The sequence below is a fragment of the Diospyros lotus genome, chromosome 13 (genome assembly GCF_014633365.1).
Source record: "Diospyros lotus cultivar Yz01 chromosome 13, ASM1463336v1, whole genome shotgun sequence".
Taxonomy (NCBI): domain Eukaryota; kingdom Viridiplantae; phylum Streptophyta; class Magnoliopsida; order Ericales; family Ebenaceae; genus Diospyros; species Diospyros lotus.
This window is the reverse complement of record NC_068350.1, coordinates 27,490,883-27,509,337: the sequence shown is the minus strand read 5'-3', so window position 1 is coordinate 27,509,337 and position 18,455 is coordinate 27,490,883. Positions and strand designations below refer to the sequence as shown.

Below are 18,455 nucleotides of genomic sequence, written 5' to 3'. Positions count from 1 at the left end.
CTTCACTTCATTCCCATCCATTAGCCTTCTCTAGACCATCCATGACTTGTATTTATAGGCATCTCAAAAGATCTAAGAGAAAACTGGTCGTTTGTGACCGTTGGGATTTGAAAAACTAACCGTTGGAGGCTTTCTGCGAACAAATCTATTGACAAATGAGGTGGGTTAGTCGACAGTTGCTAATTAAAATAAAGACTTAGTTGATAGATACAGGAATTTAGTTGACAGATGCAATTAATCTATTCTGTTAGTCAACAAAGTAAGAAAGTTAGTCAATAGAGTGAAGGCATTAGTCGACAGATTGAAGGGTTAGTTGACGACTGAAAGCATGTAGTATGTAGTCGACAGATCACATTACCATATATTTACAAACTCGTGATTTAATTTATATTTTACCTTCCATTTACTTTAATACATAAATATAAATAAGAAAATACCCCTATTTGGATTCAATAAAAATATCTAAAAAATTAAAATCCATAATAACAAGAAAATAGAATTTTAATTTTAGTACAAACTCGTGATTTAGCAATTTTATCACTCTTAAAATACATACTTTCTATTTATTGAAAAATTTATTAAAAATCATTTTAACAACAATGAATATTAGCTATCAAAATACCGAGAGATAATTTTTTAGAATGAAAATATTTTCTTATATGTCTCCTTATAATGCTCTAATCTTCCAGACTTAGAAGTTAAACATCAAAATACATAATAGGATGATTGGAGCAACATGGTGTTTTTCCTTTGAAACATTTTGCTTCATTTACCATTTGAAAAATCATTTAGGAGATTCTTTTAAACCTTAAAATTTGTTTGAGCAAATCTTTATCTATAGAAAATTATAGATAATTTGGTTTTCATTTTAACAAAGCACTTGAAATTGATTTTAGTTTCCAAATCATATACTTTGGTTTAGATAATAAAACCATTTAATATTTTTAATCATCAAAACTAAATACAAGAGTAAAACATCAAAATCATGATTTACCAAACAATTCTATAAATCAAGGTCTTGTGGGAAAGGATTTGAGTACAGAGAAGCAAGTATATTGAGAGGGAAATTCTGGGGAAAAAAGGAGTTAAAGTGTTGCTTGAAAACAAAGGAGAAAAAAGCCTTGACGAGTTCTCGAGCCTACACCGTAGAAAATGTCAAAACCCACTAAAACTATGATGTAAGTATGATTTAAGTTTATATTCCTGTAAAGCATGAAAAGAGGAAGCTATAGAAAAAAAATGAGGGTTAAATCGGGGTGAAAACGATCGAGTTATAGCCGAAAAACTGGAAAAATGAAAGCTAGCCAAAGAGCAAGGGCAGCGCGTGAGCTTCACACGTCGGGAAGGAGCTGCACGTAGCAACATGTGGGGCCCCTTCCTAGGGCTAGTGAGCGCGTGCGTGGCCTTATTTTTCCTTGAAAATTTCCAGCAACAACCCCTACTTAAATCCCCTCACTCTTATGTAAAAATATTTGACATTTACCTTGCAAAAACTCGTGATTTGACAGAGAACCAGCCTCGTTCTTTGCACAAATAGTAACCTACTAAGAGCGGTGAAGGTGAGTGGCTTTTTAACTATTTTTTCTGCATGTTGAGCATACTTTTGAGCGTTGGTGGTGTTGCATGTGCATATCACATTCTTTTAATGGTGTGCATGTGTATTTTCTATACTTCTCATGCATTACTACGTGTAGCTTGTGACTGGTTGTGATTATCATGGGTGAAGGGAAACTTCACTTGGTTATGCTGTAAGGTTGTGTTACATGATGTCTTAAGTAGGGGTGATTGAAACACCCTAACGTCACTTCTACCTTGACCATCCATCTTTGCATTTTGCATTTGCATGCAAGAGGCCATGTTTTAAACCCTCACCTAGACTTCACCATCTAACTTAGGTGTTTCATACCCCTAGAACATTTCATGTTCCAGGTATGACAGATTTGACAGGTACCGGGGAGCCGAGCATGAAAGAAAGCTAGAAGGATGGTGGAAAGTTAGTTATTGGTCATAAATACATTTAGTTACCTATTGTACTGTTAATCTAGATGCTATAATCATTGTACATGTATCTTACTGTTATTTTAAGATTTTTCCGTTACCATGAAATTTATAGAGAACTGTGCATTCATGGCATGGTTTGCATGGCTAAGAAATTAGGAGCCCTTATGCATTTCAAGCTACGATCCTTATCGTGTGTTTACAACTACCAGAACACCATGTAAGTGATATATTCATTCTGTATTGCATGACTTCGTTTCAATACGCGTGCCTTACATTCGTTGCCTTGGAGAACTCTAGGTGTGAAATTTAATTAAGGTAAAACTCCACCAAGATGGTTAGAACTAAGAATGTAAGCATAATTAATGAGAAGGAAGAGAGAAAAGAAGAAATAACAATTTCTTTAGGTCAACCCTCTCTTCTATGGACAAGCAATGTCGAAAGGTTAAGGGTCGCACACAAGATTCCACCCTCACATCTTGTGATGAGGCTGCGTAAGAAGGAAAAATGCATTGCTGAAGTTGAAGGAGGAGCAGTGGTAGTGCATGAAGATAGCCTTAGGGTTGGGCTTAATTTCCCTTTCCATCCATTTCGAATGGAGTTTTTGAGCAAGATAACACAGTCCTAGCTCAACTCTATCCTATTGGATGGGCTTTGATTGTGGGGTTATTTGTCTCTTGTAAAGAATGAGGACTCCAACCCGCCACAAAGTTACTTAGCTACTTTTACCATCCTTGAGTTGTGGAAGGGCCAACATATGTCTTCACATTATGGAAGGTACATATATAGCAATGCACGACTATCCATTGAATCTCCACAAAAGGTGGAACACATTGAGACTCGATGAATTATGGTGAGAGCAATATATATATGGCATGCACATTCTTAATTTTGGTGTGGCGAGAATGGAAGGGAAGCAAATCCCTTCACAATGCCAAGAGTCAAGCTTGTACAAGCCAAATATTAGGTAGTCATGGCCTAACTTACTCAAGCTGAACCAGTCAACCTCTTCAATCTACTTTCCGTTGATCAATTGTGGGGCGCCAATTGGGTCTTAAAGGAGGGGGAACCCTCAAGGCGAGGAGTGCCTCGAATGGTGGAGCCTTTAGAAGGAGGAGAAGAACTTGAGGGTGCTTGTTGCTCCTATTTTCTCTATTTTCTTTTTGTTTTTCTCTTTATGCGTGCACTTATGTTGGTTTTGCTCATACACGAGTTTCACCTTTGTTTGGTGCTTTTTGTAGAAATGAGGTGGTTATGCCAAATGGTGCAAGAAAGGGCTACCCAAGAGCAATTAAGGCAACCCTAAGGTCCACAACCAAAAATGGCAAAAGCCCAAAAGGAGACTGAAGTCCACTTGGTGAGAAGAAAAAGAGCTCGATCAAGGGCCAACAAGATGGAACAGGTCCCTCTACTCCACCAACATCAAATTTGTCACCCCTACCACAATCCCCCTGTACCTTTAGGAAGATCTTATGGGTCAGGCAGTAGGGCCATTCCTTATCTATCCTCAATGGAAACAACACTAAATGGTCTTTAACAACCGGCCCCAAGGGAAGAGATCACGTCCACATTGGATACTGACGCTCTAGAGACATACCATTAGAGGAATAAAGCTACGTGCCAACTCTCTCTCATACCAAAGTGTCACAAGATGAAGACTTTAAATGCAAAGGAGAGCTCGAGCTTCACCCCCTATTTCCAGAAGTGCCCCCTATCAACAATGAGATGAGATTACCTGAGGGCCAATGACTAAGGAAGAAAAACTTTTGTTTGTGCCCCGGGGTGTTAAATACCAACATCGTGGCTGACCTTGGGGTTGAGGCAAGATTAATTTACTCGACGATCTTACCCGTTGATGAACAATGTTACTTTAGAAACTCACCCGAAGATATTTTTGAGTTTTCTGTTATGAATATTTTAGTGCTGACTATTTTATGCCAAAACTTTAATGTTCTCATATTATTATGTTTTCATACTTCTTGAAGATATGTTTAGATTGTCTTGATTGATTATTGAAAGAAATAATAGACACCTAAGAAGGGGGTGAATTGGGTTTTCAAAAACTTTTTAGATTTAAAGGCTTTTTGTGCAAAGAAAATTATAAGATATTTTAGTGAAAGCTTAAATTCTTGGTGCTTTAAGAAATAATGAAGCAAATATAATTTTAATAACAATGAGCTTTGCAAGATAAAATTTTATTGTTGTAACTGCAAACTTTGAATGTTGGAAACAAAAAATTTAACTTGCTAAAATGAAAGGAAGAAATAAATAATGCAACACACAAATTTTATAGTAGTTCAGTTTAACCATCCTCCTCCACTCCCTTAACTCTTCGCCAAGAATTTAACAACTTACTATAGCTTTTTGTAGGATTGGCTATAATCGTAGCTTTTAATAGGTGCAACTGTAATCTCTGTTTTTTAATGGCTTAGTAGTAATCGAAAACAAACATCTTTTACAAGGATAGCTGGAACCTATTACATTGTGCTTTTTAAGGGATCGAGCACCAACCACAAAAAGAGAAGAAAAGTTTACAATTTAATCACTTTGAGAAACTCTTACAAGATTGAGAACAAATAACAAGATTAACTTTTCACAAAGAAAAGAGAGATGAAGAGAATATTAAAATAAAAACACTCTCTCTCTCTTTTTCTTATTAAGGATGAAAGCTTTGAGGTCAGTTTGCTTGAGAATGATTGTAGACAAAATTAGCTTAGCATTATCTCATCTTCTTGAAGCTCATCTTCCTTTTATAAACTCATTTTCCTCGTAACCATTAACTTTCTTAAGTAATGGGCTAAACCTAAAAAATAATCAAGTTATATTACAATTGTTTGATCCCAGTGGTTAGATATTTAATTTATACTCTGTAACATTCCAATTTTCTTTGGTAATTTAATTATCAAAATATTTAGTCTAAGAAGCCTAATTTAATTCTTGTCAGGTATTAGGAGTTAGAGACGGGTTGCCTAGGGAAACTAAGGATTTTTGTCCGAAAAAGCCAGATATGTAGGATTCTTGTTTAATTTATTTTCAATAATTTGTATAAATTATTTGGCTAGTGTGAGATAGTAAATTTTGAAAAGTCATGCTATTTGTACAGAAGGTAGATTACAGAATCATTTACAGGGCAATGAAATACCATTTCTCTCTCCCTCTGTCTCTCTCTCTCGCTCTTCCTCTCACACTGTTGGCCCCAGTGGCAAGGCGAGAAGAGGTGGTAGTGGCAAGGTGTGGTGGCAGAGGCGATGCGATGAGGTGATTAGGCGAGGCAGCAGAGGTTGCAGTGACGAAAGGAGGTGAAGCTGCGAGGTTGCAGGAACGAGAGGAGTGCGAGCAACGGCGAGAGCAGGCGAGGCGGCAGCGAGAGAAAGGAGAAGGGGATGAACAAATATCGCGATATATCATCCTGTAAAGCATTTTGTAAGAATGCTTCTGTACAAATAGCATTTTTCAATTTTGAATTAGCCTAAGTATAGTTGGAGATGCAAGCTTAGTGGAAAAGTCTAAGTCAAGAGTGGGAAGGAGAAGTGTGGAAAAGTCAAGCAAGAAGGGAAGTTGAAAAGTCAAAATTAGCCAAATGAGAATGGGAGAAGGAGACTCTTAGATGGCTTGTGAAGGCTATTAAAGATGGCTTCTAGAAGCTTGAAAGTGGTGAAGACTAAGTCGAAACTTGGGGGCCAAGGGAAAGACCTTTTAGAAGCATGATGTAATACCCCAAATCAAAATAAGTAATATTTCATATTTCGTTATGTTAGAAGAGTCAAGTTCAAAGGTAGTTTATTAATTTTAAATAATCGAATCAACCGAAGGGAATTCCCTAAAACCTAGATGTCTAAGGAAAATGATATGGTATTAATGAGTATTTTGAGACGTGATTTATGACATGGAAAGAAGTCAAATAAGAGAGTTTTTAGTACAGCTAAAATTCAACCTAGAAAACTGAATGATTGTAAGGGACCTCCAAGAAATCAACGAAACCCTGAGGGGGTTTCAATTTTATATAAGGATCAACCCTGAAGTGGATTCGAGATAAAACAAAGGTCCCGTGACGACATTGGCGCAAAATCGTTCTTATCGAGTAAGTTTTGAGTTACTAATTTTACATTTTAAGTATCGTAATACAAATTAATTCAGTGGCTGAAGGTGCATTTGCAATTGGAGAATTACCCAAGCGATATAAGGATGAAATTTGGGTTCTAATGTGAAATTATCCTTATATCATAGTGTAATATATATAGTAATATATATATACATATATCTGTGCGCGTGCATGGTGGCCATGCCTCTGCAAACTTTATGGCTAAGTAGAGTGTTATATATGCAAGAAGTGATGGCCAAGGTAGGTTTCAAGTAGTGGGTTTCCTATAAATAAGGGAGCATTTGAGAGCAAATGGAAACCAATGGAGCAAGCAATGGCTGAGAAGAATGGCAGCAAGCAACGTCGGAGGCAGAGGCTGGGTAGAGCCACAGTGACCGACAGTGGAGCTGGGTGGCATGCTGGCGGCCGGTGGCAGCCGAAATGGTGGCTAAAGGCTGTTGAAAAGGGCCGCAAAAGCAAGCAGCAACTAGCGAAGCATGCGATGGTGTCGGTGGTTGCAAGGTGGTTGGAGGCAATCAGTGATGGCGTTGGCAGGCGGGGGCTGCGGATTGGTGAGCATAATGCATTGTGCGTGCATGAAGTAGGGAAGAAGAATAAAGGAGAAGAAGAAAAGAAAAGAAACAAAAATGAGGAAAATATGGAAAAAATGGAAAAAGGTTCTAAAAAATTTCAGAAAATTCTAACAATTAATTTAGGGTTAAAGAAGCATGCTAAAGCCAGGAAATTATTTGGGCACATATTTTGAGGTCATGGCATCCATTTTGAGTAAGCTTGAGAGGTTAAGGTGAGTGATTTTTTCTCAGAAATTATTTTTACGGATTGTGGTAGTGGAAAAATTGTGATAATGCTTGAAGAATTATTTAGTGCGGAATTATTGAGGAAAAATAGGAAGAAATAGAGAAAAATTATGAAAAAATTAGGAAAAATAGAATATTGATATCCTTGAATAAATATATTAGGCAGGGTACATTGAGGTTCCAAATTAAGTATATTAGAAGTCTAGCACGAGAATCAAGATATTCTAAAATACGTTCAAGGTAAGTTTTCCGACCCTAAACTCAGTTTTATGTATGGCTGGCAATAAGCTGAGCTACTCGTGAGCTGGCTCAAGACTCGACTCAAAAATTGACTCAATAAGCTAGCTTATGATACAAATGAGTCAAGTTTGAGCTCAAATATTTAGCTCATTTAGTCAATGAGCCGAGCTTGAGCTACCATTAGCTCGACTCATTTGGCTCACGAGCCAGCTCGATATACTTATATATATATAAATATATTAATTTTATAAATTTATTAAATAAAAATATATTTATTACTTAATACTCAATAATATAAATATATACTTAATAATTTTATAAATATATTATTTAAATATATATTATATATATCGAATATATTATTAAATATATATATATACATAAAAGTAAGGTAATAGTCAATTTCAAGCCAAGCCGAGCCAGCTCGTAGTCATTATCGAGCCGAGCTCGAGCTAAAAAAATCAGCTCATATCGAGCTTGAGCTGAGCTATGAGCCAAGCTAAAATCAATCAAGCTGAGCTCGAGCTGGGCTTAGCTCGGCTTATTGCCAGCCCTAGTTTTATGTAAACAGTTTTATCATGTTGTCATACCTTGATGTGAATATGTCATGTAAATTGCATTTACATGTTATGATGAAATGTGTATATGTTCACGATGATATTATTGATCATGCATCGCATATGTTTGAAAGTACAGACCGACACCGCTGGTTCACCAAGGGTGCACCCATACACCTCGGCATAGTAAGGAAGCCGTAAAAATGGATACCCACATAGATGACTACATCACCCCATACGTATAACCGATTCATTTCCCAACTTGCGATCTCTTAACTACTCCACCGAACTTACTTTTTGACACCAAGCGTCCAATCATCACGATACACGAGTCATTATCATCATTTGTTGTGCTACCCTAGTCTCTCGATCACCTTAACCTTCGCAAAAAACTAATGATCCTTCAAAACTTAGACCCTTACCCAACATCATTCCTATGATGCTGTTCTAGATCTTCGGCATTTGATCATCACCTGCAGTTGACTATGGCTACCTTCCTTTACCACAAGCCAACTCATTAGTCCTCTGCCATATGGTCCATAGCATCAAATTCGTCATTGCGGGCCTTACACCTATAGCATTAATGCTACGTTGAGGCCTCCATGAGTTACGATGGTTTCACAACCATCTAACGAAAGCAACCTCATTAGGTTGCCCTTGCCTTGATAACCTCAAGCTCACTCTATGAGCCTCATTCCTCAAGACTTTGCATCTCATGTAACCCTAGAGAATCTCAAACCAAAACCAACTCATAGAGCCTCATGATCTTACCCCACATGATCACACATCAAGGCTTTTCAACCAAGATCTAAAAGTCCAAACTTTCCACAACAATGGATCCAAATCCATCATTAATCACTTTGCCACCAAGCTTATCCCAAAGCTTGATATTGTTTTTCCTTCGATGGGTCGCTCACCAACATATTTACAAGGCTTCATAAGCGAGAATAAGCTAAATCCTAAGCCCATCCATCTCTTAACAACCCAACTAGCATCGGTCTCTCAACCCATAACCCTCATGTTGGGTCTAGCTCAAGTTCCGACACCCATCGTCCGGAGCACATACTGTCACCCTCTAGGTGAGTTGAGACCTCACGTCTTCCCTTGTATACCCAGGCATGCATTCAATTACTACACCTAGCTCGGCCTTCCAACACGTTTGACTCGGACTCCCTATACTTGGGAATTACAACCCGAGGCCTCTACAACACTCGCCATACCCCCCCCCCCCCCGCCTACTCAGGCATCTACAATTAGCATTTCCTTCATGGGCACAACCCATGGATGTCCTGTTGCCACAATCTCACGGCCCTCGGCCCACATAATCCATTCATACCCTTCGTTAGGTGACCTCGTCATCACCCCAACAAGGATCTCATGATCTTAGGCGTCCTCCCTAACCCCAAGCATCACAATGAGGGTCTATTCATCCCTCATCTCCCATGACCTTAGGTGTCCCACTTGACCCAAAGTGTCATAATGAGGATTTGATTGGCCCCTCATCCATCAACATAAGAATAGTTTCTTGGCCCTTTGCAACATGAACTTTTGATCCTATGGCTTTCACACACATATCAATACATACCCAACTTAAACATTCCCAATCTAGACTCCTCTAAATCCTACTCGACTAGCTAGGGATTTTCCATCTCACACAAATGCCCGCTAGGGTCCACTTACCACACACCTATCCTTCCTTAGGATAGATCTCATTTCATCTTAAAACCAACTAGGGTCCACTCATGCCCTAAGCACATCCCTCCCCGGGATCATCATAATGGTACAATCACATCGTATCATATACATTTAACATGCATACATCACACCTGACTCCCCTCAGATTCCTTCTGAAAGCTACTTACGTCAAGCCTACACTGACCATGACTTACATATGCATTACATACACGCTCCACTCAAAGCCTCACTACAAGTAACCTTACCTTACCCCTTTCCTGGAGCTCATCACATGGCCTATCGATGACTCATTTCCTTATGCCTCGAGCTAAGTCCCACTATAGCTCACTCTATCTCAAGCACACAAACCTTATTGCACCACTTCTAAGGGAAAAACTCTATTCCCTCAAACACGCTTGGTTAATTCCCAAACATAGGGACACTTCACTAATCCCCTCTTGGATTAGTTATGCCTCAGGCTCTCCTTACCCCTTCTTCACTCTTGTCATGACTTGGCTTCATGTCCCCACATGAGCCTCAAGACTTCAATCTCAAGGAATTCTAATCCTTAAAACACTTCCTATCCCCCAAATTCCCACATTCGGGTTTCTTGACATCAACACCCATACTTGGGTTTTCTGCTCTTCCTAGCCCCGACCCTTACACCACTTACGGGCATATCATCTGAACCCATGATATTTTCCTATTCCTAGAGTAGGAATATTCGAGCCTACCCTTCAAACCATCATAGGCCTCAATGCCTCGACCCAATCCCTAGGGTCCTTGAACCACATGTCCATACTTTCGAGATCATCAACTCAATCTCACATCCAAACCTTGAGATTACTATAACGACCCGCTCCCACTTACGGGCGCCACCGGTAAATAGTCGACCAGATTACTCACCCAACGAACCACAACTGAAGGGTTGGACTATGTTTCAACAGGAACGCCCTAGATGAGAACTAGGTTTCGTCCTTCCCTTCAGCGGACCGAGACCCGAAACCCGAGTGAGCATCACCTCCCTTCAGCTCGCCTCATAGCAAGCTAGAGGTGACCCAGGCACAAAGCTAGCATAACAAACACTTCACTGAGTATTGGGGATTTATGAGAACATACCTCACTATGCTTTACCCAATCCGAACTTGGCTCCACCAACTAAAGCCATATACATCTAGCAATTTCCCAACATCTATTACACTATGGTGATTACAACAACTAGATACATCTAGTGCTCAATATCGCTTACATTCAATTACATAAATACATATATGAAAATACAAGAGAATACACAACAACACATCTCAAGCAACAAACAAATTGCCACAACAGCCTCCCGGCACCATCCCTGCCAGCATCTAGACTTGCATCATCTACACATGAGGTAAAACCTCATGAGTCATAAAGACTCAGTAAGGGTGCAATGAATGTAAATATGAATATAACCATGTTTATGTATGCCAAATGCATGCAAATGAGGCTAGGCCCATCAATCCTCACAACCCTCCAAGGTTTGAGGCATCAACCTCCACAACACTAGTCCTCCATATAGCCATTGGTTCACTAGATCTTGCATCACACAAGTAACAACCACTACATTCAAATGCTACATAAAACATTATTAAACACATTTACCAACTTACAAGGCCATCTCCACATCGGGTCATCCCTTACCTAGCTCGAAACCTCATCTCTGCCTCGGCACGAACTCCAGCTTGAACCTCAAGTTCCTCTGAGATTACTGCCTTCCTAGTCGAACCTACATGTAAACACACAAACCCAACTCCATTAACATCCAGCATTAAACCAATGCCCTCAACTTCACCACACACACATCAGAACCATCCATCAACAACTCAACAAAAACAATACCAACCACAGCATAAACCAACTATCAACAACTTTCCAAACAACCCCGACATAGGGTTTAATCTAACAAATAATTATTCTACATTAGCTCGCTTAATGCAAATAATTTGGGAAGGAAATATTAATTTACCACGACTCATCTGGAGAGAAATTCGAAAAATGCCCACACCAACGCTGTCTCCCGAGCTACATTTGTGCCCAAAAATCTCATTTTCGAGCTTCTAACCCGCTCCTCAAGCCCCAATTTAATTTCCAGAACTTTCCCCTATTTTTTTGGAATTTTTCAAAAATTTTCTTCAATTTTTCAAATTTTCTTTCATTTTCTTTTCTTATTTTTCTTTTTCTTTTATTTCTTTTCCTCATTCTCCACTGTTCACCATCTTCTTCAACAACCGCATAACCACCAGCTACCTGTGTGCCTCAGCCGCTGCTACTCCGCCCAGTGCCATTGCTCGGCCGCTACCTCGGCTCGCTGGTCACTAGCCCAGCATCTTCGGCTAGCCACTGATCGACCTTCTCTCCCCATCTCGATCTCCCTTCTCCCAGGCTCGACCTCTCTCATGGCTAGTCAGCTCTGCCCGACCTCCTTCGCCTAACAGCCATGGCTGCTGCTATCGGTTGCTTAATCTCTCTCGCGAGCTTTCCCATTCTCTCACAATGCCTCAGCTAATTTCTCGAGCTCCCTCATTGCTTTCTCCTGCAATCTCTCACTCCCTCTCTGCTTCAGCCATTTCAAAATTCAGAGGGACACACGAAGCTTCCTGGAAGCTTCCCTCGCCCACACTTTATATATATATATACCTATGCTTACATATATTTACACATTAACCCCAATAAACATATTAACTCCACTTAAAAATTTATTAAATACACTTGGGCCCTCCAAGCCTTAAATTATTTACCATCAAGCCTCACCAATCTTAATTTTCCAAAATTAATAATCTATTTTTTACTCGAAAATGTCAATTTCATCCTTGCACCTGCACGGGACCTTTATTCCACCCGAAAACACTTAAGGGTTGCCTTACTCTCAAAATCGGACCACCCTTAGGGTCCCCTTAGCTTCCAGGAGGTCCCCTGCAACCATTCGGTACTAACACTCATTCGAGCTTATACATAATTTATTCCAAAATTTATTCCCGATCGGACTGCTTCCAGCATCATAAACCTCTCCTCGAGATGCTCATCAATCTCTTACCCTCCTCCCTGGACATCCAAGTCCTGGGGCATTCTCGGTCGTTGATTCGGCAATTTTACTAATTAATTTCTCGAAATTGACTTTTGGGCTTCCCAGTCCAACCGAGGTCCTGACAAAATAATCCAAATTATTTATTTTCAATACCATGTAATATGGGGTATTACATTCCACCCCCCTTAAAGAATTTCGTCCTCGAAATTCACTTTACCATACTCTCTTGCCCAAGATAATCACATTCTCGAGCTACATGGCAAATTCTCATGCTCGAGAATCTCATAGCCTATCCATTTCTCACCTTTACCTCGGGTTATACCCACCTCAAGGCTTCGCTTAGGCTTTTGGTCCCCCAACTCTCAAGGACATTTGCCAACTGAATATCGCTTTGGCTTCCTGCCCAATCACACCACTGGTCGCTAATCACGCTTACTGCAACGCTATCCATTTCCAAATGGATTTTCTTTGTCTCGAAGCATCACTTTGCAGTTTACTTCCCATTTTCCCATCAATCAAAATGAACTCTCGCTAACATTGCATCACTAATCAGTTTACCACGATTTTTTACGCCGATCACACACGACAACATTTCCCACTGCCAATCACACATGGCCAAGATTTTACGCTGGTCCAACCAGCAACGTTTTAGCACTAATCATCAGCTGCAATGTCTCTTCTAGTGCCCAGAAGACACTCTGACACCCATGCCACCCTGGCATTACGACATTAACCATATACATGCATAGCGTGAGTTAATCCTCATGGCAACTTCTCGTTACCGATCAATTTACCATGCTAGCACTACATGGGAAGTAACTATTTGGCCCACCCAGCCAACTTCGACCATTTCTTACATGGTCTTCTACCTTGACCAGCCGACCCTCATTTATCGATATAATTATGCATACTCGACATACCCAACACCATGCCAGGCTATTACACAATCCAACCATTAATGCACTACCCGAGTCCACCTCAAGCTTGGCGATACACGCATCATCACATTCTCACCTCGAGCTTAACCACGCTCGGGCCATAACCTTCTCCCCACCAGGAGTTGTACGCATAAGCACACAGAGATCCTTTGGCCTTCCTTAAAGGGCGATATCACGTGCTAGTAGGGGTCTCATACCCATACCAGGGAACTCTTCATTGAGCAACCCAATTTAATTCTTCACCGTATTTCATCTTTCACAATCATGTCTCATGCTAGGCCTTACCTTGGCTGTTTAACCCTACCACGAGTCATGGATCCTACCATTGCGCTTAAAGGCGTGGAACCATTAATCGACTCTCATCATCACCCACGGTGCGTGGCACAAGTGATCGGCTTATTACCATCTGCACAATCACTTATTGCACCGCACCGGTAGGATGACTCGTGCCTTTGGTTCACACCATAGTAACCTACCATGGTTATACCCCCACTCTTGTAGCGGTCTTCTAGCCTAATTCACTCGCCTTGCTTCAATTTCATTGGGACTTTTCACATTCCACCATTTCTCATCAAAGCCTCTTACTCTAGAGGCACGAAATTTTTTGACCACCTTAATCAGGTTCATTCTCAATTCACAATAGACACTTGACTTAAACCATGCAAAATGGTTCTCCTTGTCCTCCTCAACCAGGACAACACCAAGACTACAACGAATTTCCTTCCTAGGTCGTTACATATCACTCTTACAGGTCAACCTGACTGATCGGGGCTGTCGAACACAGATAGATTAGATGAATGATGATTCGGATTTGCAATAGGGGTGTAACCCAAAGTCGTCTCCCAACGAACCTCTAACGGATCTGTCAAAACAAGGCTAAACGGGGGGGGGGGGGGGAAGTTTTTGATGAAAAACAGAAAACAAGATATGCAAGAACACAATGAATCAAGATGCAATCAGTTGCAAACCAACCTTCTATCCCAGTTTTCATCGCCTTCTCAATAAACAATTTGTTTAGTTTTAATCCTCAAATCGAAAATCAGAAAAATCCTTTAACAACCGCCAAAGATTGGAAAGAAAACCAATAAAAAGATTTCAGAAACCTCTTAGTTCAATCTATCAGTTTTGATTCCTCTTTTTGCACAGATTCGAGACTGATTGAGATACCATCCAAACAGGTTGTTCTTGCTTCTAGTTAAAGCCTCAACCGAGCACAAAAACTTTGGATTCTCAAACAAAGACAATGCATGCATTCATCCAACCAGTATCAACACATACACAGATTTAAGAGAGAACAGAAACAAGAGAACAATAAAGTTAAAACTAAAAAATAGATTTCCATTAAAACCAAAGACTCAAACCGGGAACAAGGATGGTATTGCAATTGATTACAGAATCCTTAGCCCTCCATCTTGACAAGAACAATGAAGAGAGGGAAAGCTGGATACTGTTCACGCCCTTCAAAAGAATGCTCTTTTTTAATGGCCTCTTAAGGTGCTTAAGTAGAGCTTAAGGAGGAAACCCTAGGTTACTGCCACTTCACAGCCGATTTCGGATAGGTTAACGTGCGTTATGGGCTTCGGCCTCTTCATAAGAATTGTAGATAAGGAAGATTATATAAATTTGGGCTTTTGAATCACTTGATTTGGATATAGGATGCCCAAGATATGGCCTTTTAAATAATCAGTATCTGTGCAGCTTTCCTAATTTGACCCAACTTCCTAGCCCCGACTTTGAAGTGCTGTTTGAAGGCCCAAACGAACTCGGATTTGGACAAACCATACCATTCAAGAAATCCCAAGAAGTCCTCTACAGTATCTCTGAAGACATCATCTTCATTCTGGAATTTTATCTTGGCCAAAATACTAAAGGAAGTGCAGGAGATTAAATCTGCTAAAATTGCCCTTACTTCTCTATCTCCAATTTCCAAGATATCTCATTGCCATCAAGATGTCTCATGCCCCATCTCATGCTCCCATAGCCCTAAACCTGGAAAAATAAAGTAAAATAGTGTGAAGCCCAATTCCTATAAAATAAAATGAAATAAAATCAAGATGAATAAAATGACACAACTAATGTGCAAAAAGACTAAATATGAGGGCTAAATAATATGAAAATATGTGCTCTATCACTGACCTACACAACTCTAATCTTGGATTAGCTTCTCTCTACCACCTTGCCATTTCTCGGATGGCTTACTAATCCCTGACAAACTCCGGCCTCTCCCGGATTCTTCTTATATCATTTGCTTCAATCAGCTCACATTGCTCGATGAGCGACCACATTATCTCTAATTCCACCATTATCAGTTAAGACGACCTCCTGCCATCACTTGACGCTACATCCAACCGCAATCGCGACTCTAGAGCCACCTACACCACTGACCGACTTCTTTCATGACACTGCACGACCATGGCCAGTGGCTGCTCGCCGTTGCTGTTATCACCAGATGGCGCCTTCGGTCGCCACCGGCTACCCCAGCCGGTCACCAATCAGTTCCATAGCTAATTTCTTTCACACCCATTAACCCCTAACCACGAGGTTAAATCTCATCAATTGCCCACACTCCAAGGCATCCCTCTAGCTGTATTGCTCACAGCTTTCAAGTGATTTCATCACCTAAACACCATTCTTGGGCACCAATCTCGTCCCACTAGCTCTTCCTTCAAGCTCTTGCCACCCATTGGCAACATCTTAAATTCGCCCTCAACTTTCATCTAACAAACTCGATTAGCTATAGCCGGATCGCCCGACTCACAACCAACATAACCTTGCTCCAGGCACTATACTTGCACTCATCGACTACCTCTTCAATATAAACTCCATCCATTAGAAATCACCCCTGTCATTCTTGTGGAATTTCACACTTCCACTCAATGCCGTATGACTCATCTTCTTACTCAGTCACTTGCCATCACGCTGGCTTTCCCTGGGTGATCTATCCTATTAGAGTTGTAGAGCCTTAGGAGGTCCATCTAATGTTGTTGCCCCATACCCAACCTTTCTTGGGAGGACATCTCAAGTTCTTCCCAGGCCACATTTCGACACTACCATCTAGAGCCCTCACTTCAGAGCAACACTCCCTTAAGCGGCATAATTCTTCCCCCGTCCAACCATCTTCTATAATTTTGGATCTCTTTCTCAACATCCGCCTAGTCTAACCACTAGGACCTGCTGAACTTTCATATTGAAGGCATATACGGCAATCAATAAGGCTTTACATCACAGTCCTTGAGCCTCACGCTCCCATCGTTTCCATCAGGTGCTACCACCTAGCAACAGATCCTGTGTCATCAACCAAAAATCCATCCAGTGCTACATAAGGATACTTCCTCATTTTCGCATTGACACATTAGGACTAACACTAGACTGTGCAATTGTGAGCCTTCACAGATTTTGAACCATGCCCTAGCCATGTGTTCAGCCTGCCACAACTCACATCACAGGATTAGAGATCCCCATACTTGAAACTTTTGTATGCTTCAATAATCCCATCTCATGGTTGGCTTCCAACTTGTAAGTCTCGCCCTCCACGGCACTTACATAACATTCTAGAGCCATTTACCAACTCCACCAATCAACCCATCTTCCTGCATTATCGCAAGGTCACATTGGGTCCATCATCCCAATTTACCAGACCATTTCGGTCAAATTTAACCACAACCGCGTTAGCATCCTTTAGCAAGGAGCATCACCACACGTCTTGTTTTCACACCACAAGGTATCACTCAATCAATTCACAAACCTTCTTACTGCCAAGACAACAAAAGGCACTACCCCGATACTTCAACCCTTACGAAAATTTAGGTCTAGCCCAAGCATAACCTACAGCATACCCTGTAACGCCCCAACCCCAAGATAGTATATAAGGTACTATAATATTTACACGGGCGTTAAGGAAATCCCATATACTACAGTAAGGATCGTAACCTGAAATGTTGGGACTTCCATAAAATAAACATTCACACACACAATTTATCAAGATAGCAGGGAAAGTAGACTTCATTCTCCACGAGACAAAATATTGTCAAAGTTAAGAGTACAAATCTTGTAACATACTACAACATCATAAGAGACGCCTAAACAAGATAACTACACTCGCGCCGCCTCTAGGCCTTCTCCCTTTGAGCCCGAGCCTGACAGATCTGGAACATTTGAATATTCCAGGGGTATGAACACCCGGGTTAGATCGTTAAATCTAAGTGAGGGTTAAAATAACTTCATGCGTGCAAATGCAAAATGCAGAGATGCATGCTCCAGGTGGATGTGACGCCAGGGTGTTGCAATCACCCCTGCCAACCTTATCATGTAACACAGCCTAACAACACGGCCAAGTGAAGACTCCCTTCACCCATGATATTCACAACTAGTCACAAGCCACACGTAGTGATGCATGAACAAATGGAAAGAAACATGCGTATCAAATGAAATAACATGATATGCGCATGCAATCACCGCCATCATGCTCAATAATATGCACAACATGTAAGAAATACAGTTTAGAAACCACTCACCGAAGCTTCCCACTTCTTGGTTGCACAAATTCACGGCCAAACGTCGCTCCAAGTGGACTGTTCTATAAAAACCGAGACCTTTTTGTATCCAAACCTAAAATAAGTTCAGATATATAAGTAGCTACTAAAATTAGGAGTTTTCATGAAAAATTTCAAGCCAAGAAGACCTATAACGCGCTCCCACAAAGTCGGCCACGCGCCTGGACGCGCAGCTCTGTTGGGCGCGTGCGGCTCACGCGCCAGACGGACTTCCGACCCTGAAAATTAAAACGGGCATAACTCTCTCATTTTAACTCCGATTCGAGTGCCGTTTGAACCTACGGACTCCTCTTTCAACCCTCTACGTGGTTACAGAAAGAAGATGAGCTTACCTTGCAGTTTTGGTTACTGTTTTGCACGGATTTCAAGGGGCTCGTGCCTTCCAACGGCTTGCTTTTGGCTCCTACTCGGGCAGGGTTTCCTTCCCTTCTTTACAGCAGAGTTTCCCCTCCTTTATAAGCAACTTACCCCCCTTAATTTGGTGGCCAAAAACCCAACCCAAGGCATTCTTATATAGTGCCCTTAAATCCATAGGATT

General features: G+C 40.8%; 1 long non-coding RNA gene across 1 annotated transcript; it reads right to left on the bottom strand.

Moving 5' to 3' along the window:
• Positions 1–17,247: 17,247 nt before the first annotated feature.
• On the bottom strand, positions 17,248–18,388 carry LOC127788944 (uncharacterized). Its single transcript, XR_008020470.1, has 3 exons — positions 18,250–18,388; positions 17,879–17,972; positions 17,248–17,509 (listed from the first exon to the last, which is right to left on the bottom strand). It is a non-coding gene; the product is annotated as an uncharacterized LOC127788944 (long non-coding RNA).
• Between the last annotated feature and the right edge of the window lie 67 nt (positions 18,389–18,455).